General features: G+C 27.5%; 1 protein-coding gene across 1 annotated transcript in view; it reads right to left on the reverse strand.

Annotated features, from left to right (window-relative positions):
• The window catches only part of LOC129961609 (synaptogenesis protein syg-2-like), a 251,873-nt gene that overhangs the window by 209,769 nt on the left and 18,947 nt on the right, over nucleotides 1–23,157 (reverse strand). The gene's annotated exons all lie outside the window — the stretch shown is intronic.

Consider the following 23,157-nt stretch of genomic DNA (forward strand, 5'->3'; position numbering starts at 1 on the left):
AATTAATATTAATTGTGGTTATTATTAAAAGTGATTCTTATTTTCCTTAATTGCTTAACTGTTTTGCCCGAGTGCCATACGTGCATTGATTTATCGAATTTTGATAGTTGTTAGCAAACGCTAAACCATTCATAACGATTATAATTAAATATTAGAATTATTTCGAATGTATGGACAAGCCAAGTATTTATTGGATTTCCATTTGAATCAAAATAAAATATTCCCAACATAGAAGGTGTCATCTTATTAGACAGAATAGTATAGACAGATAGTACAGAAAATGAAACAGTTAAATGGTTAATAATAATCTTGGTGGATAATATCATAGTAAATATTTACATAATAAATATTTTGTATCAGTTATTATTAACAATAGATATGATTTTTATTAATTATAGACGTCTTCTATTCATATTAACTGAAATTTCTATTTACACGCATACACCTAATTTACAAAAACCAAATTTACACAAAAAACGGGTGATCATGATTTCAGGTGTATTATTCTAAAGAATATGATCACGAAATTTCATCACCTCAACTTAATAATTTTGGAAAAAGCTTAACTTAGTTCCGCATCCCCTAAATAGATCGATTACGGAATTAATTTATCATTTAAAGAAAATATGCAGCATTATTTGGAAAAAAAATATTTGTTTTGATGAATAATTTACAGTTTTTTTCTTCTTTCTGATTTTCAATTAGTCTATATTAAGTTTTGTAGAAAAATTTTGAAAAATTTCAATAGTTTGAATTAATTACATATGTAAAGTTTTTTTTCTTGAATGCAGGCTTTTGGAATAAATGCTGTCTCAAAACATTATGAAGAATGTAAAACATAATTGAAAGACAAAATTTATATAAATAAAAATGAACTAATGTTGCATTTTTAAAAACAGTTAATAAATTTTAGGTATATATATATATATATATATATATATATAGACAACTTCGCTTATTATGTTCTTTTAAATTATGTCCTTAAATACTTTTTATGCAATAAAAATTGTATGTTTAAATGAATTAAATGCGAAACTCTTCACTATTAGTAAACAATTGAAACAATTGTATCAACAAATTTTATTTATCACGTTATTTATCACGTTTTATTTATCACGTTTATACAGTTATGTTTTACGATTGAAACTGTCCATTTACTGAGTCACAATTAATCTACTTTATTCCCATTGCTCTTTTACTATCTCAAATATGAAAAATACAAATAGCTAATACCATTTGTAAATTTGTACCAAAATTCGGGAGATATTCGTTTGAAGAAAAGTCTGGCTGTATGCATGAGATGACAATAACAAAATAACACAAACACACAAAAAAACTATTGGGATAGAATTAAGTATGCAGATTTATTATAGCTATTATATATGTGCATTGAAATTTTGGACCAAGTCTATCAAAGAGGGAAAATCGAAAAAATGTTTATACATATATTCATGTGAATGTGAAGCAGCAATTTAAATAAATAAAGATTGGTAAGCATTCTTGTGGTCAAAATTATAATTTTTTTTTGTAGTGTGACTATTTTAAGCCAAGTTTTTTGCACAGTAGCTTCTGAGGGTAAAGGCCCTTGAGCACCCGAGGGCAGAAGTCTGACTTCTAGCTCATATGAAGAAGAAACACGCAGTCACTCGCTTGCACAATCCCTTTTCACAGGTGGGCTCATTCACGCACCTCACAGATAGAACACAGGGTAGAGAACAAACCCGCCCGAACCAGGACTCGAACCCGGGACGCCTAGATTACGGGGAAGACGCGATACCCCTAGGCCACGACGCCGGAAAAAGTGATAAATGTGTATCATATATTGGACTCATCCGTAGAGAAAAAGACGTCGTTTAGCGATATCAGTGTTCTGTGGCCACAAATGTAGTTCAAAGAAACCATAGTGGGTGCCTAAGACGCCTGAAGAGCACTGCAGAATTCTCCCCCTCTTCCCTTTTTTAAAATTTGATTGATGAAATACTTGAAGCACATGCTTAATTCGCTAAAGTTACTTTCCATTATGAGCTTGTGTGATAGGGCGTTTATCGAAGAACTCTCAAAAGGATGTGCCATATATACATTTCTTAAATATGGGGTTTATACTATTTCTATACGGGGTCCTTTTTTGTATATAAACTTCTTATGAAAGGTATTGTTATTGTGGGTTTTGTGGATGTAGGGATGTTTTTTATATCTTTAAAGGAGAAACTCGAGCTTTAAAGTATTCTAAATTAATATAACTTCAATGATCTTAGAAATGAGAAGGTAAATGCTCCTTCATTTTATTACGAAGCACAAAAAGAATACTGCGTCTACATCCGTGTTGAAATCACGGATGTAGGTCATTAACACTTCCGGATTGCCGCTGCCTTTAAAGATTTGCTACAACTTTTGCTACTTTATACCATCTGCGCGTTTAGAGGATGCAGGGAAGGATTTAACGCGAACCAAAAATAATCTGTTAGATATCTAATTTTATGAGAAAAATCAAAGTGCGGACATTCCAGCAAGCTATAAATGCAAGAAATGGGAAAAGTTATTTATGATTATTCCTCAAATTTCAAATTCTGAAATATAACATGAAATATTTTTTTTAAAAAAGATTGGCACTCTAAACATTCAGGACAAAAGATTTTGAAAACGAGAGTGTGTGTTATTTTCTGATCTTGAAGTTCTTAAAGCACTTTTATCATTTAAATGGTGGTCAGTAATATTTTTCTTCTTAAATTGTTTTTAATTGGTCTCGTGGCGCCGTCTTCAATTTAAATTGCCCTTAATTTTTATGAATATCTTGTAATTAACGACAGTTTAAATTAATAACATGGAAAAAAGTCAGGCTGACATAATATTGCTACATAAAGGTACATTAGTTGTAGTTTTAAAGGTTCAATTAGCAGAGAATCCATCTTCTAATCTGCAATTAGAATCCCAGTATGCAACAGTCTAAAAATAGTATCATAATTGGAAATATTATTTGTTTAAATTCTAGAATGAATTATTTTGTAAAATTTTTTTAATGTATTATTGCTAATTACGGAATGTGATGTGCAAGTTATCTTGTATTACGAGTTCCTTTGAGTTAAAGAATTATTTTATTATTTATAATACTTATACAATATCTGTTGCGATTACAGGTTATAAAAAGAGTTTTATTAACAACTTTCATTTAAGGGCACTTATTTCTATCTGTTGAAACTAAATCTATTCTTGCATAAAAATTACATTCAAATACTTCCGGTTATTTAACTGCAAGTAATAATACATCTCTGATAATGCTTCGTACTGTCAATTTTAATACTATTGATTGATACCATTGTTTAGTACTATAATTGATACTATTTAAGGCTTTTAGATTTTCAGTTATTCAATGCTTATTAAAATAATCCATGTTTATCGTACGGTGCTTTCTGAAATTTATGAAATTTATAGAATTATATATCTCAAATTTCATTGCCTTCATAACTCTCTCTCTCTAATCAATTTAACCACCGCAGAATATGCTAAGAACTCATTCGTTCTCATACAATTATGTTTTCAAAATGCATTCATTAATGGATATTAAATTTTGCTCCGAGCTAAGATATTTTTTTGTTTTAGACTTGTTTATTAAAATATGTCAATTAATTTAATGATTTATTTTTAAATATGTCACGAAAAATAAAATTTTAGTATGAGAACCGAGCAACTAGAAAGAGAGAATTAAATCTCACTGCGAAATAAATATAAATATTATAATAATATATAAATATTTATTCAATATCTGTTATGAACAAAGGACACAAATTTAATCTCTTATCATTCTTCTTTAAAATAGTTTCAATGAACTAAAATAAAATATCATAATTTAATCGAATTTCTGTTCAAAATTGGTTAATTCTTTCATTAAAATTTATTTCAATTCAAGGACTAAAACATCACCAATTTTACTATGTTAATCTACAAATAAATTATTTGTCTTATAACTAATCAAGTATATCAGTTTAGTTAAGTTTATTTACTTTAAAATCTTAATGGCCATCATCATTTGCATTTAAATTCTGTCTCTATTTAAATTTGATATGAATCTGATTAACGTATGTTTGGGAACTTCCGTATCACTCCATAAAAATGTTTAATGGGAAAAGAATTCCAAGTTAATACATTTCTTTTATAATCGTGTTTATAATATTATATATCAAAAGGTAATATTTATCAGTCAAAAATTAATCTGGTTGTTTTTTATTGAACTTTCTTGTGTTTTTGCATTCACATTGTGGTTTTAAAATATAAATTTAGTGCCGAAATAGTTCTATCATTTGGAAAATGAAAGTGATTTATGAATTAGAATGTTTTGACTGCTAAAATTTAATTTTTTGAGCCTTTAAAAATCAAATGGAAATCAAGATATTTTGAAAAGTAAACTGGGAATTAAATTATTTATTTAAAATGTGAAGATTTTTTTTTCAGATTATCAATTTTTAAATAAAGACCATAAATTCTAATCTTAAAATACGTATCATTATTCATTTTATTTTTAACGTGAACAAACTATTTAGAAAAAAATTGTTATCTTTACATAAGGTATGTACTTACTCCATGGCTATTATCAACAATAAAAAAGCCTATTAGTCATCAGAAATATCGATCATAAATTATATAGAACAGAATTTTATTTTCTCTTAATATTCAGGGATCCAATTCTTAGCTATAAACATAATTAATTGTACAAATAGACATTTAAAAGTCCTATTACATTTTTCCAAAACAGAACTGAAAATATAATAACAAAAATATATATAGTACTATCCAAAAATATAATAGTGTCATGAAGAAGAAAGGAGAATTAATCTCTAATCTCAATCGTGAAGCTCAAATTTATAAGCTATCACTTCAAAGATAAATTAATTCAATTCTTCAAGAACAATCTGATTAACTCGACTGATCTTGTTTGTATTAAATATTAATTTAACCACTTTTATTATGTTTGGAGTTGGATCATTTATATAAATACTACATGACAAAATGATAACCCATTGTTCTTATTCGTCCGATTAATTAAGATAATGAATGCATAAGCACAAAAGATGGATACTAACAAAAGAATAAAGCATTTTTTTTAGCGTTATACTATTTAAAAATGAAAAATCCTGCAAAATCCTGCAAAAAAAAAAAAAAATCCAATAATGAACTATCAGAATAGTAACATTTTTACGAACAAACTTCTTTAAAATCAAATGCCTATAAAAAAAATATTATAGTAATTTAGTTATTAAGTTTATTAATGATTTTTGAACTTGCTTTTTCAACGATGACAAAATATTTCTAAGGTCTAGTAAGGTAAAGTTAAATAGATTGCAAAACCTAACAGCATTTACTATCGATGAAGGAAAATACAGAGTTGTAATTATTTGAAATAATTCTTAATAAACTGACAGAAAATCTCAGTCACGAGAATGGATACTGCAGTAGATGCTTCTTATTCCACTAGTCACTCCACTTTCGACTAAATCAGGAAGTACGGTTCCTGGCAGGAAGAGCAGTTTCCTGCATTCAGACAATGGACAAAGTAGCAGGAGCAAAGAATCTTTCCAAAATGGCATTTTGACGAAATATCCTGAAATATCTGATCTAGTGTGCTTTAACTTTAAACAATCTCCAGTTCTCATAATATTTTAATATTCATTTTATGTTATAACCATGACTGGGATAAGATTTTGATTATTCTCAGTATTTCAGGTGGTCAAATCTGAAAATACCATTTATGGAATTGTATGAATTTCTCAAAAATGAAATAACTTACATAAAAAAATTGATATAAAAATTTTGCATCAAATATGAAGATCTGTATCAAGATTTAGATATTTCTCTCCGCTAAAATTTAGTCTCTTTTCCCTCCCATTTGCATGTGTTCATCCATCTCTCATATAGCCAACAAACATGGATGAGATCTGGCCTATATATCAGGATTGCCACAGAATCGTGTAAACCTAAAAAACCAGGAAAACCAGAAAAATACAGGGAATTTATAAATCATCTGAAAAAACCAGGAAAATATAGGAAATTTATAAATTAAGGGACATTTGAAAATTTCCACATAAACAGGGAATTTTAAGTTTCTTAGCTCCTTTTTTATTCCATCTAAAAATGCTGATCTCTGAACATTGCAAGAATAACAGATAGCATACATAGTATCAAAAATGAAACAACTGTGTAATCGCGGAAATTCATCCCTTTTTTGCTCATCCTCCTTTTTTTCTGTATAGATCAGTCTATTTTCGATTTCAAAGAAAGCTATTCCCTTTCCATACGATTCAGGGATTGCAGCTAGGGAGAATGCGCGAGACTGCTATTACTGCATGAGAGAATGGGATATATTTCTCTGGGGGAAATAGCAAGTATTCCGGCGGTGTTTAATCACTCACAGTTGAATCTAATGAATGGCTTGTTTATTATTTGAGAAACTGTGAATTTATTCAGAATAGATTAGAGGATTTTTTTTAACAATGAGCTTCTTAACAATCCTATTCTTAACAATTAGAGGAGCTTTTTAACAATCCTTACTTAATACAGACTTTACGGATAAAAATATAAACTAACTTTGCAGAAGGGATTAGAAAAGTTCCGCAAAATTCATTTGCTCCATACTGCTCGCTTTTTAAGAAGATGATAAGCATAAGTAATATGGGAAAATAGGCAGATGCTAAACATGCCACAAGAGGAAAACCTACAAAAAATGCGTGCCTGTTCAAAAAAATTATAACCGATACTTGACTTTGTATCTAAAAAGAATGCAGGAGAAGAGGATACGTGAAATCTGATGTCACAAAATACGCCGATTCAAAACTCTTAATTTCAAGAACAATAATTTAAAGCTGAATTTTCATGGGTATTAAAGCTTGTTGCTCTTTACTTAAAGCTTTTTAAAACTTGTTGCTCTTTACTACATTCGCCCTTTAATGCATTAAATGATATATCTGAAATATTTTCACATATGTTCATTAATAGAGAAATACTTAAAAAGTATACTTCAGATCGTACAAAAATACCGTGCAAAAATATCGTACATTATTTGTTACGGATTAGCTCTGCTTTTTCAGCAATCTTTTAAGAAATCTTTAAAGAATAAAAAAATATGGGTAATATGCTTTGTTGAAGTATTGAACCGTATTTCATAAAAATATCAGATGGATCTTATTGCGAGATAGTGGTGTGAGTCACCCAATAGGAGCTCCACAAGATATTGGAATTGAATATTTTTAAGACATAACACTGCACAAGAATTTTGAAAATTTCAAATATATTATATCAAGTTTCGACATACTTTTACAAATTAGTAGGGATTGACCAAATGTAAATCTAAAAATTCCCAAACATGTCAGAGAGGAGCTTCCGTGTGAAAATGACTGTAATATTTTAGATCTTTGTATTCGAGGACCGCATGTAATCCATCGAGCGTTTCAGTATGAACATAAATCTACTGAATAGAAAGTCGAATGTTACTCTAAGAGAAATGTAGTGAATATTTAAGGAAAGTCTAACTAGACATGTCGATTTCCAGCAGGTTACTGGTTTTTCTGCATTTTCATTGATGTTTCATTCTTTCCACTGGATCAAAAATATCTGTGTTTACGAATGTACTCTAAAATGCTTCGGCAACATAAAGAAATACATAGATTTCAATAAAAGAACTTTTTTCTGGATCTGCCACGAGTGATTATATTATAAATGCTTATCAGCATGATTTTATTCTAAAATTAGCTTCACTTATGCTGCTAATATTGTATTTCAATTCCTTTAAAAAAATTCAGATATTTGAACCAAAGGTGCCTTTCTTATATGAAAATCTTTTCATTTTTGTTCAATGGTTAATAAACAGCAGTGTCAAAAGAAGCATAATCGAAGTAGCAAAAACATTAAACACTTATTTTTGATAGAGTTTGATGATCCTAAAAATATAATTCTCAGAAAAAATACCGATATTGAAATAGTGACTTGATTACTAGTGTGGCTACTGAAACTAAAACAAATGGCCTTTTAGCAGAGTATTTAATATTTGAGAAGAATACTATAGAAATATTTGAATGCATGCCCAAAATTTTAAGGTTTATAAAACTGCATCTTGTTTAAATCCATATTTATTGAAGAATCTTGCTTTTTCTGCTCATTAAAACTATGGAATATTGCTATTACAACTAACACGTGAGAGCTGTTACAGCATTTCCTCTTAAACTGCATATACAAATAGGGAAATGCAGGGAAAACAGAGGAATTTTTTTTCACATTTTAGTGGCATCCCTGATATACATATTTCAATGATAGAATTTACTGAAATTTTTGGCAGGATTAAGTAATTTAGTTGAGCATTTATTGATTTGAAAATTTATATATGATATATAGGGTGATGCCTATGATCAATGGCTATATCACCTTGATGGAAATGCTTGAAAAAGAAAAACAGTTTGAAATTTGATATGTATTCTTTACATCACATTTGTTGATTTTCCATAAATTGTGTACATCCATTCACAGTGTCTGTTTGCTTTGTTGTGTTTGAATGATCACAATAACTACAAAACGTAAAGAGCGAGTTGGATAAAATTTGATGCACAGTTTATCACATATCAAAATTAATCAGTATTTAGTTTAATTAATACATCTTGACATATTGTCAATATATATATATACGAGCACACACAACACAGAACGACACAGAGCGAAAAGAAAGAATGATGGAAAGCTGATGAGCATTTTATCCCTGGTTTTATATAACATGAGATTTCTGACACGTGTTGATTCTGATTGAAATTTCTTACTCGTGTCGACCTTGATAAGAGAAACGGAGGGATCCTTTAGAAGAATCTGTTTGCATCAGCGATTCTATATCCCTTCACTCGGCACGTAAGGACCGCTGACACATACGGGTTTAATGTGTGTGTGTGTTTATATATAAACGCGATAATTGAAAAGAATAACAAATGATATGTAAAACCACGTTCGTGTTGAACGAGTTAGAAATTATGTTTTTGAATATTTGCATTGAAAATATTGAAAAAGCATATATGAAACCAAAATATATACCAAATAAGTAGCACATTTTTTTCAAAAGTTAGGAAAAAGAGCTGTTTTTTGACTTAAAAGAGGTAGAAAGCAAAAATTTTCTGATTTAGAGGTTTAGAGGTGATGATTACATGATTTCCATGATCATGTAAGTACATGATGAGTACATGATTTCCTCTAAATGTTGCATATAGCTTAAGCAATATATTATCTAGTTCTTCAACTAAAAATTAAGCTGCCTTTCTATCTGTTCTTTAAATATTGGAGTTCGACTGATAAATAAAACGAAATATTCAATTTTTTTCACATTGTGAAGCACTAAAATAACTATAAAATATTTCTAAGTAAATAGATTACTTATTTTCTAGTTCAGGGGCTTTAGGACATATTTAGAAATTAATGTATCAAATTAGAACAAAAATATGCATTATATTTTATTTTATGGGGTCTTTCGTTAAGAAAATTCGATCATATTTTATATTTTAAAAAATATAATCTAAAGGTCTAAAATGTGTGTAAATGGGTGTATAAAACTTCTCAAAAAACAGATTCCAAAACAAATGTATAACTGTTTAATAGAGAAACCTGTTCAAATAGTTAGAATATTAAATTTAAAAAAAAATCATAATTTCGCAACTTTTTAATGGAGTTGATTAAATAAATGAAATTTGATATATGCGACCTTTTTCCTAAAATTATAACTGTGTGTCAAATTTGTATTTCTATCGGTTCATATGAATGCTTTTAAATTACAGTTTTTATCATTATACTACGAGGCACAAAACATTTATTTGCGAATATTTCAAGATAAGAATATGAAAAATTTGGGATCTACTGCTTTACCCAAGATCCACAACTTTATGTGAATGAAAAAGATTTAAAAGTTTAAAAAAAAATAGGCGAAAGTGTTTGGCGGAGAATATTCCCATTAATTTCTTATGGGAAATTGCATTATATTCTTCCCCTTTAATATATATTTACTTTCCTGAGGAAGAGGCGCTTTTTGACTTCTACATGTATTCATAATTTTTTTTTCATTATACATAAATTTTCATTTGTGTAGAGGAACTACTTTTCTTTCAAAATCTAAGAATAATGAAAATTGTTTTATATGTGGATGACCTTATAAAGGAATACTTTGATGTGATGATATACAGGTTAATAGATAAAATAGATAGAAAATAAATGTGACCTCTTTTTGGAATTAAATCCAGAGAAACGCCATATGCCACTATGCAATTTATCCACTTTTCTCCAATGTATTGAAACTCGTCGCATTTGAAATTTGTTTGAAATTTTGTCTCAACATCAGAGAAAAATTGTTTCACTTAACACAATATTGATTAGCAAAAAAGAAATTAATAATGAATTAGCATTTCGCCAGCTAAAACTAACAAGAGCAAATATTCTAAACCAGGAAAAGAAAAAAGAATAAATAGATTTCAAGTATTTAGGCGCTGAAAGTCCTTTTACATAATAAATCAAAAATTCTCAAGTATTTGTATTCCGAAACTTTTCATGTTTGACTTCAGAATCGGCAAAGTAAATTAAATATATTTGGTTTAGAATAACTTCGTAATTTTATTAATTATTTTTGTGTTTCAAAAATACAGAATGATATATCTCCATTATTTAAGATCCTTCCAAACAGTCTCTATATTTGCAAAAAAGCAATTGGATACAGCGCTATCATACGTATTAATAAAGGATCGGATATTATTTTATTTGTTCATGTTTTGTTTTGATTCAGGAAATTTGAATGGAATTGTCTGGAGATTTATTGTAAATGCTAAAACAGTTAATCTTGTATAAAAACGCAAATTATGTTTGCCATTTTTAATAAACTTTTAATATTGAAGATAATAATTTTTTATATACAATTGCCAGAACATGAATTATTAATATATATAACGTTGTTGAATTAAAGTGCTTTAAGCCTGAATAATCAATTTAATAAATATTCGTGTACATTATTCTTTAAATTCTTTATCCCTTAAGTTAACTGAACGAAATTTAAAGTGAAATTTTTCTTGTATTATATAGAATAATGGGAAAGAAAAATATCAGATATAGTTTTCTCTCCCATAATTTTACAAAATACACGAAAAAAATCGTTGAAAAGTTCCAAAATGCAAATTGATTTCTCAATTTTTGTTTAACTTTTAAAAGAGGAAATTATGTGTGATTCTATATAATATTATTAGAAGCTCAGTGAATTAATTCTCTGAAATGCTTTAATGTTGATTTTTTTGATAAAAATAAGATAAAAATTTCATGGAATCTTTCAGATGAAAGTTTTTAAAACTATTTTTAATATAAATAATTATTTTACTTTCCATAAATCATTGCTTCCATTTTTATCCTTTTATTTCTTCTATATTTTTAATTTTTAACCAAAAACTTTCAATAGTTTTGACGAAATACTAGAAAATATGAATGTACAAATGTAGTTACATATGGTATAGTATGTAATAGAATAATAGAACGCTTTTTTTTTATAAAATGCATAAAGAATCGAGAAATGAATGGAAATTATGTAACAAGATCACATGTATTAAAAAATGAAAACTACGTTAAAAACAGTGTTCAAAACGGAATATGTATTTAAGCCTTTTTATTATTATGAAAATTAAACTAATTAATAGTTATTCATATCATTTTTATCATATGTATGGTCTTAAATATATTTTCAATTAACTTACACCAGCAGCTTCAGATTAAGAATTCATTGAAATAGGGTATTATAGATATAAATATGAAAAGAATGCATACAGAAAACTGATGTCTTCATGAATTGTAATTTTGAATTAAAATACAATCTCAATGTCTGTTCTGAAAGTTCTATTGCGTTGCAAGTAATTGCTGCATTTATAACCAGCTACCTTCGGCAACTAGTTACTTTAATGGTCACCAAAAGTTTCAATTAAATATTTTATGCAACTTTGTATTTATGGCTTCTTTAGCAAAATGCTTTCGAACATGAAACTTTAATAAGTATGTTCTCATACTCCTTATTTTATAAGCCTTACATCTTTCAGTTCCTTATACTTAGCATTTCTCTATGTTTTTATCATTTGCTCTATAATTTGAATTTAAATTTGAATTAGGAAGGGATCAAATTTCAACTGATACATTTTTTTTTTGTGCTGAAACCAAGCATGTTTTTTTTTTAATTAGGGGTACAGAAAATAAAATCATTTTGTACTAAAGCCTTATTTGTACTATTGAATATTTTTTTTTTTAAATTTAAACAACTTCTCAAAAGTTTCAACGTCGTAGAATTCACATATCAGTTTTATTTTCAAATTATCAGTTTTAGCTTTCAAAGGGATGTAAACGAACATAAATAATAATAACTAATCGTGTTTCAGTCACTAAATATATTTTTGAAAAAATTAGGAATGTTAAAACTTATACAATCCAACCATACTAATGTAAGAAACAAAATTTAAGTTAAAAAATCATCATATCCAAAAAAAAAAAAAAAGATTCAGTTGTTTTTTAAATGAAAATGTCAGAGCATTTTCCCACCTATAAATGCAAATTTTTTTTAAAAAAAATCAAAACATATTTTTATTTGAAAATGAAAAGTAAGACATTTTAAAATTATTTTCTTTCATTTTCTGCTTTTAATTTGTAATTTATTTTCATAAATATCATAAAACATTTAATTAGATTCTTTCTGAAATTTATTACTAAGTGACACTCTTGGTTTGGAATAGAATTATAACTTAAGTTGTACGTACGCACTTGAAACTTCGAAAATCGTTCAAAATATCGAATATTTTTTTTATTGCTTCAAAATGTTCTCTGATCCTTTATCTTTCAAACGATACCAAGATGTTGTCAATATTTGTAATATTTATCGAGTTATAATTATTTTTCTTGAGGTACTTTCACTAGTTTCGTTTTTTTTTTAACTCATTTTATGAAGAATGATATTTTGGCATTATGTTGCTTCATTCAAACAATCATAACTCAACAAGAAAATAACCAAATATAATTATTTATATATGAAAATAATCTGTATGAAACAGTGGATGTTTTGTACTTCAAACAAAGTTATATTTATAGAAATAAATTTTTAACAGCTATTTAAATGTTAAAATTACAGAAAAAATCTCGCTTTTTCTATTCATTGTTGATGAAAAAATTGGTAAAAAAAACTATATATTTTTATAACTTGATTGAGGCAGACAACATGAAGACTAATATTTGACATAATTTCCAACTAGAATTGTGTGTCTATACAAATTAGAATTGAAGATATCCTGTTTCAAAAAATATGCTAATTAGCTCATTAAATATTATTTAATTAATTAATAATTAGTGTAATATGGTTTTTTCTCACTGAAATGAGTTTAAACATATATTAATGACATACTGTGAAGAAACTGGAATTTTAAAATTAAAATTAAAAAAAAAAATCTTCTAGTGTGTACGTACACCTTAAACAATCATCCAATAGATAAAGTTCTGAATATATATATACATATTTTAATATGCGGTCAGCAGAAAGACACAATTGCGTACGATTTCATAATTGTAGCATATAAAAAAAGGAAAATAACTTTGCTTAAAAATTCAGATTTTTTTTCTCTGATGTGATACAAGTTCATTAAAAAAAATCAATATAAATATTCCACAATGTACCAAAATATTGTTACTAATCATGAGAGTTTCTTAAAAGTCCTTGAATACTTTTCTGAATAAAATATTCATCATGGATTGCATAATATCAAAATACATTTAGAAAAAAGAATTATTTATAAAAAAGAGCTTTTTAGAAATATATGGAGCTCAAGAGTGATTTACGAATAAACATAACTTTAAATAGTTTATTTCAAACATTAGTTTCAGTGGAATAAAATTGTTTGTGACATTTACGCATCAGAAAACGCTTTCTATGTTTTGAAAATTTTTTAGGCCAATGTTTTATATGATTCCGTATTTTGAATTGTTCTGTTTAGTATCACAAGTTTTATGTTTGATATCCTAAGAACAAATAATAATCGGATAAGGTACATTTCCTTCATAATAAATAATAATTTTTCTTAAGAGGTCAATCATTTGTTTCGCTTTTATTTTTAATCCAAATACCATGATAATCAATACTACTACAAAAAGGACCAATAAACTAAAAATGCTATTATTATGTACCAAAACAGTTTTTTTTCTGGCATCGTATTAACAAAATATTTGAGAATAAATATCAATATGGGGCAAATATTTTTTTTTTAAATGATTACGTATCTTCAATATGGTAGTAGATTTCAATATTTTTTCCTTCGTCCTTGATTTCATGTTTTAGTTCATATTGTTGCTATAATGAAAAGTAATAGAAATGCGTCTTAATGCCGCTTCTAATTTTCGAAATTTAGTTCATATTCCACTTATTTACGATTTTTATTTTTATTGACTTAATTGGAAATAAGGCATAGAAGTTTTTTTAAGAAAATCCTTGATACTTAGAATTTTTACTATTTTTACGATTATGCTGATTTTTGACTATACTTAATGTATTGATTTCAAATGTGAAATCTGGTTTCTTCATCAGTAATATAATGTAAGATTCAGACCAGCTAAATTATGGGAGAAAAAGAAGAAGGGAGAAAATTCTATCATAACTTTAGCAATCAAAAAAGATATATAATCATAAATATGGACTATAATTTAAGTAGTTATAAAATAATTAATATTCGTATTGGATACAAGGAGACCACATGAAATATTCTAGCTTCGTTTATCTAAGGAATAGCAGAGCCAAGCAAATCCGATAGATATGATTAAATCGAACAACTAGAAAGAAACATGCTTGTTGAGGTAAGAAATGCCATTCGTTAACATTTAGTAGAACGGTATTGGGTTTGTCCTTTTTCTTCAGAAGCGTTTTGACGAAATACAAAGCTGAAATTTTATTAATCGCCTCAGAGATCTTGATTGTAATAAGAGTATAAAGGTTCATTAAATCCCCAGTCATTTAAAAGCTGAGAACTTGAGAATGCGGCGGCCTGGTGGTAGGGGCTCGTCTTCGGGAACCTAGGATTTCAAGTTCGAGTCAAGATTCCACTGAAGAACCGGCATATATGCGGGTCTGACGCAGGTTAAATCCGTTGATGCCAAGTATTCTCTCGCGGTTGTTATGTGGGAGTTTGGAGTGGGAGGGCAGATGAGGTGTCTCCCTCGTCGTCTGACCACTGCTCAAAATTGGGAAGTCTGACCCAGAATTGCTCGGGTGTTGCCTTAAACGTGTTGTTAAAATAGTTAGACTGAACAATAAATGCCTTAGTGTATAGCAAGGGAAATGATTTCTTTAAAAACTGAGGAAAAAGGAGGACCAATATAAGGCTGGATGAGATGCTTACACCATGGTACGTTATTTTTGGAATTTACGAAAAAATTCTAAAAATGAAATTCAATGAAGTATGATAAACGCAGTAGACTTGGAAACGAATTAAATAACTTTTTATGATTGTCATCATTTGAATTTTATCTTTTTAATTAAGCTGCTATGAATTTTCTGGAAGGTTTTGGTTTATTTAATTATTTAAAATATATAATATAATTTGTAAACGAAAATTATTATATTTACAATTTTTTTTATCTATACTCTAAGCGTAATTTAATGTATTCAAGGGAGTACAGCTGCTGTCATGTGTTACAAAGATTGGTGAATAAAAGCTAAAGTTCTAATATAAGAGAGTTATAAAACTTTTTCATTTTCATTATTTTCTACTCTACAGAAAATAATTCATAATTCGCTATTATAATTATTATGAAATGTAAAATTAATATTTCTGATTCTGAGTTGTGGTTTGCGCACACTCTATGAATTCATTAAGATAATGCCTGATTCATTCAATTAAAATATATTATTTTCAGTGTGAACGAAAAAATGTATAAAATTTCAGATTTCCAGCGCATCAGAAAGTGAATAAAGAAACTATTATAAAATTCCATGCATTCAAATTTGAGAAATCTGAAGTTAAGCAAGATAATTTAATTAAAAGATTAATCAATATATTATTATACGAATTTAAAGTCTTGTTCGATATTTTCAATGTTCTGAAACAGAATTTTGTAATAATTAATTAATATATTTAATTTAACATATCTGATCACTAATGAAATCATGATACTTTAAAAAGATAATAGTATTTATTTCTCTAACACATCTTCTTAATTGATTAATATTAAATTAATAACTGATTTTAAAACAAATTAAATTAGTGAAACAAAATTATTTCAATTAAAATTTTTAAATTCCATGTAGAAATACAATGGGTTTTATGTATGGAAATAAAATATCAATATATTTTAATAAATGTATATTTTGTAATGATTCAGCTTCTTCCCTGGGTGACCACTGTGACATTCCTTTTTCCCACACTCGATAATTTACATTCCGGGCCATTCTTCATCAACGAAACTCCCACAGTGTTAAGTGCCTCCAGATTGCCAAATGGAAGACCCTCCTTTTAAGTACGGTAGTCTGGCCAATTAGTGCTAATCCAGATAAGAAACCACACGTGCGTTCCCAGGGAAATAAATCGTGTCTTCGAAAGGCGAGAGTGTCAAACACTCCAGATGTCCTTCATTTTTCCCATTGTGGAGGGTGGATCATCAATGGACATTTCCCACGGGAGACCAGAGACGATTCAGGTTGTTCTGAACGGTTCAGGTTGTTCTGATTGGGTAACAGGGAGTGGACAGGAAAGGTGGAGTCTGAGAGAAAGATAAAAGGTGAGAGTTTTCGGAAGAAGAAAAGAGAGAGGAGCTTGGTATGAAGTGGACTTCTGAGAAAAATTCAACCCGAAGGAAATTCGGTGGATTCCTAGAGCTAACCCTGCAGTAGCCTGAGACGCCAACCGCCTGTTAGCTGTTCTTGTGAAGGCGTTTTCTCCAAATTTGTTCGAGGAACTATTCTTGTTTAAATTTCGTGCTATAAATAGCATCATTCATTTAACCTAGATGGGAAAGAGTTGTTTTTATGTAATAAAGCTGTAAATAAAGAATTTGATCATAACGCTACCTGTTATTGGATCGAGGCTTTACAATTTCTATAGAGTAATATTTCAAAAAATTCAATGCGATAATTCAAAGTATACCCGCTAAACCACTTTCAACTTCAAAACAAGACATTCGCGGAATAGAAGAATAAACATATTAACCAGAACGAATTAGAATTTAATAATTATAATATAAATTACTTTTCTACATAAAACTGAAAATGATTTTCCATAAAATTAATTTTAACATCATTTAATTTAAGTGTGCGAACTGAAATTTTTAACAGTTTATTTATTCTAAAATAAAATAAAATTGCATTTTATTTTGTATCCAATTTTTTAATTCTGGCTATATGTAATACAATTTGAAATTAATTGTGACATTTTATTTAAAAGCATAATGTATGCGCTTGTTTGAAATTTAGGTCTTTATTAATAAGGTAGAAATAAAATATTTGATTAAAATATTAATTTAAGGTTATCTCTAACTAGGTCTTTCAATTAAGATAATCAAATTTGATCCTTTTCGAGTTACTTTCTCAAAAAAATATCCTGTGTAAATTGACCTGATTTTACAGCGTACTTTAATATTTATTTTAACTGGTAACTGAGATCTTGTTTTGAGGGAATTAACAGAAGAACATTCAGATAGCTTGATTTACCTTAATTTGTAAAACATTCTTTAACTAGAATATTCCAAAAGATTCAAGCAGTGAATTTTCCGAACTGATTCCGAAGCATTTCGGAAATAACATACTGGCATTCCAGAAATACCTCCAAAGCTTCTTAAAATCTATCGGAAAATTTTAAATTTAAAGTTCAACCCAGGAGATTTCTGTTGCTGGCAAGAGTAACTAATCCAGTTCACGAACACAGGAATTACCTCAACGATTCAGTTCCGCATTTGTATATTTAATACATTGGGGAAGCCTGTACAGTACTTTCGAGAGGATTTGCTGCAGATGTAAATGAGCTTCTTTATCCGAATAAATACTCTTCTGTTACAAAATTTCTGCTTGGTTGGCGGACCCAGCCATAACCAAAATGGGCGATTAAAGGATGAAAATCTAGATTATGAAAGTTGGACAAGGATAAATATTAACTTGTGATTCTATATTCAAATAAATGATTGATAATGCGATATTGTTACTTATTCTTTTATTTTAATGATGTACTGAAGTTCAGTAGATATATGTATATAGATAGAATTCCCTAAATTTTATATTTTAAATTAATATTCTTTAACAAAGTGTTTAATTATTTATTAGAATGATCGGTATTAAAATTCAAAATATCAAGCTTGCGTTGAATAGATGTCACTAGTTTCTCTGCGATATTTATTCACATAATTTTGTGGAAATAAATAGGAGTACTCTAATTATCATTCAGGTCAAGAAGTGGAAATGGTGCCAAAAGAATAATTGGGAATGATAACTGCAGATAAATACGAGGTGTGCCTTTTATTGTGAAAAAATAGGAGTACAGTAACTATCTGTACGGTCAAGGGAAGTAAATGGGATCAAAGGTGAAATTAGGAATAAAGATTACAGATAAATACTAGGTCCCCTGATAAAACTGGAAAATATGTATTTGGATCGACAGAAACAGAATAGAATAAACAATTTTTTATTTACAGTGTGATCTCATGACTTTTGTTTCCTTTAGTTGCAAATGTGTTCAGAAAATTGAAGCTAACACTTTCGTTCCATTGTTGATGACTTTTGTTTCCGTATGATCTAGCGTATGTGAGAAAACTTAAATTCTCGTTTATGGATTATCTCATCAGAGATTCAATTTCATCATAATTATTATCATAATATGTTAGTTTTAAATAGACGTGAATTGAAACAAGAACATAAATTGTATTGGCTTTATAAAATGATTGAAATAATTTAAAATCTAGTAATTCAGTCTTACAGTATTCAGTGTTACCGTTAGTGTTCCTTTTTATGTCTAATTAACAACTGACATTAAAACCAATTACTATAATATATTTATGCTTATTACTTTTTGAGTATTAAAGGTAATTTTTTATAATAATTTGACGCCAAGTTTGAAAGAAGACAACTAAACCGATGACGAGGAATGAAATGTTGCGTTAATTGATTATAATGTTACGTTAATAAAAAAATAGATTTTGACAGTTTTTTTAATCAAGAAATGGAAGATGAGAATATAGAGGAATTATCTGATCTCGAATCATCTCCTAATAAATTTTGAATTAATACGCAGTTATTATTGATAACTGTAAAGGTATTAGAATGAAAAATTCATTATTCAAACACCAGCAATATTGTTTGAGATAACGGCGGTGAATTGGATATAAAATAATTAAGAAACAATATTGTTTCTCTATATGAAAATTTTTTTCGCGTGCGATTGGTCATTTATCAATTTACACGATTGAGAGAAATGCTATATTTTCAGATGCTGAAGTAGATATCAAGAAAACACAAAGTTTTTTTTCGGGTAGTGTAAATTTTAAACAAAAATAGACAAATAGTGGTTTCAAACTTTATTTGAAGTGTAAGGGATAAAGGAAGTTCTAATACAAAATTACTCTTTTGTTATTGTGATTGTGCATTTCTAAATTATTTCCTTCTCTTGTATTACGGTATTCAGTCATATGTGGTCTTCTAAAACTTCGCATCCTAGATATTCCATACAAAACTGGCTATAGATGATTATAAGTTATTTCAAAACAGCTACATCAAATAGTTATGATAATTTATATGCGATATCCCTTGAAATATAAGATAGTTTTGCTGAAAGACTTTAAAAATCAATTTTTTGAAGGAATAAAACAGAAAATTAGATGTGATCTTAGGAAATACATAGCATATTTGATCGCCTGAAATATATTTTTATCAAATAAATTTGTTTCTATAATTAGAAGCAAAAACACTTGTTATCAATTACTTCTTGATCATTACAACAAATGAAAACGTACTAGATTAACCAGCACCATTAACGTAAAGGGAATTAATCTCTTAAAAATCTTTTTAAAGAAAATAATCACTTAATGAATCCTGCAAAGCATGAATCAGTCCTAACAAAAATATTAATCGCTTCTTCATATCATTCTGTCTTTATAAATTGAAATAAATGCCAACATCCGAAGAAATTAGATCTTAATTGCAATATTTGATCATATATGTTCATATTAATACAGAAAATGAAAATATCTTTAAGAAAGAATCCATAATCAAAATAAAAATTTGTCGTTAAAATTGAAAGAATTTAAAAAATAATAATCATTCATTTTAAAATTGCTCCATTTTTGCAACTTAGAATTATTTCTTACTCACATAAAATGCTACAAGGTAATTGGAGTTTTAAAATTCCAATACAGAAATTGAAAGCAGACGAATATCTTTAAATATTCTTCGAAAATTAAAAGGTTAAATACTTAGTAAATTTAATGTATATAAAAGGTTATATATATTAAATATAGTTAAGTTAAAGTTATATATATGCTGGTTTAAGTGAATATGTTTTTTATAATTTACTTTACCAAAGCACCTATTTTGTTAAAAGATTATTGACTTAATTGACAATTTCCAAGACATCATCAAAACTGTTTATGATTACAAAATAGGCATGCAGAAGTAATTTAATCAAGCCATAAATGCTAGATGCATCAATCAACTTTTCAAATTTTTTTATTCCTTATAACTGAGCTAGAAAAATAATTCTTAAAGTATGTCTTTAATTTGAATATATCGTAGGTATTAATAGAATACATTATTTTTAATAACATTTGTCAATTTTAAGGTAACAAAATTAATTTCCATCTGCGTTATTTTTAAGTCTGTTGGCCATCTTTAGGACAAACTCAGTTGCCTAAGAGTAGAAAACTAATTCAATTTTTCTAGTTAAAAATGTGTATATTAATCCTTAAAAATGAATATATTCATTCTTGAAAATGAATATATTCATCCTTTATTTTTCGCTAAACATAAGAATTGTAATTAGAATACTTCAGAGAAAATAGAAATCAGAGAAAAAACTTATAAAATTGAAGTAGATACTGTTGTTACTAATTAATAAAATATGTCAGCAACTAAAATATAAAATTAAATCTATTATATGACTTCTGTAAAAGAAAGCTTTACACATGATAAGGTTGTAAAGAATAAAATTGCCTCTTTAAAAGAAATATGATTTTTTCCTAAGTTTAAGAGAAGGAAGTTATATAGAAGGAAATTTGTATCGGAAATATCGATACATTTTTATGATCTCTGTAAAATGTTTTTAATGCTTAATCCTAATTTTATTTGAGGAAAAAAATTGGTACTAGACTTAAGTATATCATACAATAATAAATATTTGCATCATTTAAATATAAATAATTTATATACGCAAATGATTTCATTTTCTTTACAGAATCCGTGGATTTTGCATTTTTATTACTATTTCATTAAATGTAGCTTTTATGTTTTCCATTTCAACTAATTTTTAAAAGCATTATATATATATATATATATGGTATGGTAAAAATAATTTTAATTTTTTGTTACCAAGATTTATTTGATGGAACCATTAAGGCCGTTTTCATTTACTTGTCCTTAATATATCCATATCAATTACTTATCCTTTACATATTAAATTGCATGGAATAAAGTAAACAAATAGTTAAAATATCAGAATGAAGAATAAAAGGTTTTCATATTGTGTTTGATGTGATTTCAATTTTGTGACCCAATAATTACTTAAGAAATTGGTACATATCCGTTAATATTATTTTAAAATTTTAATCATTTATTTGCTTTCGAAAAACAAACATATAAATGGAAGTTAGATTTATAATGTGGTAAAATTTAAAACAAATATCTAAAGGATGACACAAAGAACCAATAAAAATGAAATATTGATGTTTTTCAGAATCTTTTTGAGATTCTGCGTGAGTAATTTACTGAGAAAAATATTTACACTTATTTTTCTGTTTTTCGCACTTTAAAACAAAAAAAAATCAAATTCTTTGACTTATTATTGAAGTGCAATATGACAAAATTTGTTGGATGACTGCAGTTACATGCATATTTACTTTTTTTTTCTCCTCTAACTAAATTTTTATGACATTAAAATGTCTGAAAAAAATATGTAGCATATACATGACATTTGAATGATGCTTACTAAGTAATCAAATACACCAAAAATAAAAATAAAGACTAATTTTTGCAATAATAATTTCTTTTAAGTTTAAGATTTTTCAACTGAATGAAAACGATAGGGGAAAAATAATCTTTCCTTCCCTATTTTTTTCATAAAAAGTGAATTAAAAAAAACTAAAGACTAATTAATATTTCAATCTGAATTGATAATTGTTTTAAGCAATCCCACACATTATCTGTCACAAAATTAAATTTCTTGGAAATTCTGAAAGTTATTTTCCCATTTTCCTCTGCATAATCTAGAATTACTGTAATTAGAGCTGATAATGAAATTAGTTATTAATTAATTATAGTTTTCATATTCATTTCAATTGATTCTAATGATATAGAACTAGGAAATTAAGATATCTTTAATTACATTAATTTTTTTAATGCGATGAAGATTCAAATATACTAACAGGATTTAAATATGATTTTCTAAACTGATTCAAATTTTAAATTGCGGGGGATCATAGTTTTACTTTTCTTATAAACCTTCCTTTCATTTGCTAATGAATTTCCGAGGAAATTTTCTAATTAATCCTCATTCGTTTCTGCATTCTTGAAAAATAACTTTAACAAATATCTACATGACATTTTGAAGCATTTGAAAATTTTACACTGTCTCTATGTATAAATGTTTTGATAATTTTCTATTATAAATATTTATTGTTAGAATGTCCCCAGGAGATAAATTGATAACGATTACATTATTGAAGAAGTAATGAATATAACCGCTTAATATCTCTGTTTAAAAATATTGATTCATTGACTTTATAATTTAACTGTTTGACTCAGTAAAGTAATTGATTCCTGGTATATATTTACATGGACGGATACAAAGTTCCGTTATGTATTCATCTATTTTCTTGACAGAGAACTCTATGGCAGCTGAGGCCTGTTTGTCATGGTGATGTTGGATGAGTGCCCAGACTTGCACAGCTTTGTCCAATCTGGGT

Source organism: Argiope bruennichi, chromosome 2 (genome assembly GCF_947563725.1).
Source record: "Argiope bruennichi chromosome 2, qqArgBrue1.1, whole genome shotgun sequence".
Taxonomy (NCBI): Eukaryota; Metazoa; Arthropoda; class Arachnida; order Araneae; family Araneidae; genus Argiope; species Argiope bruennichi.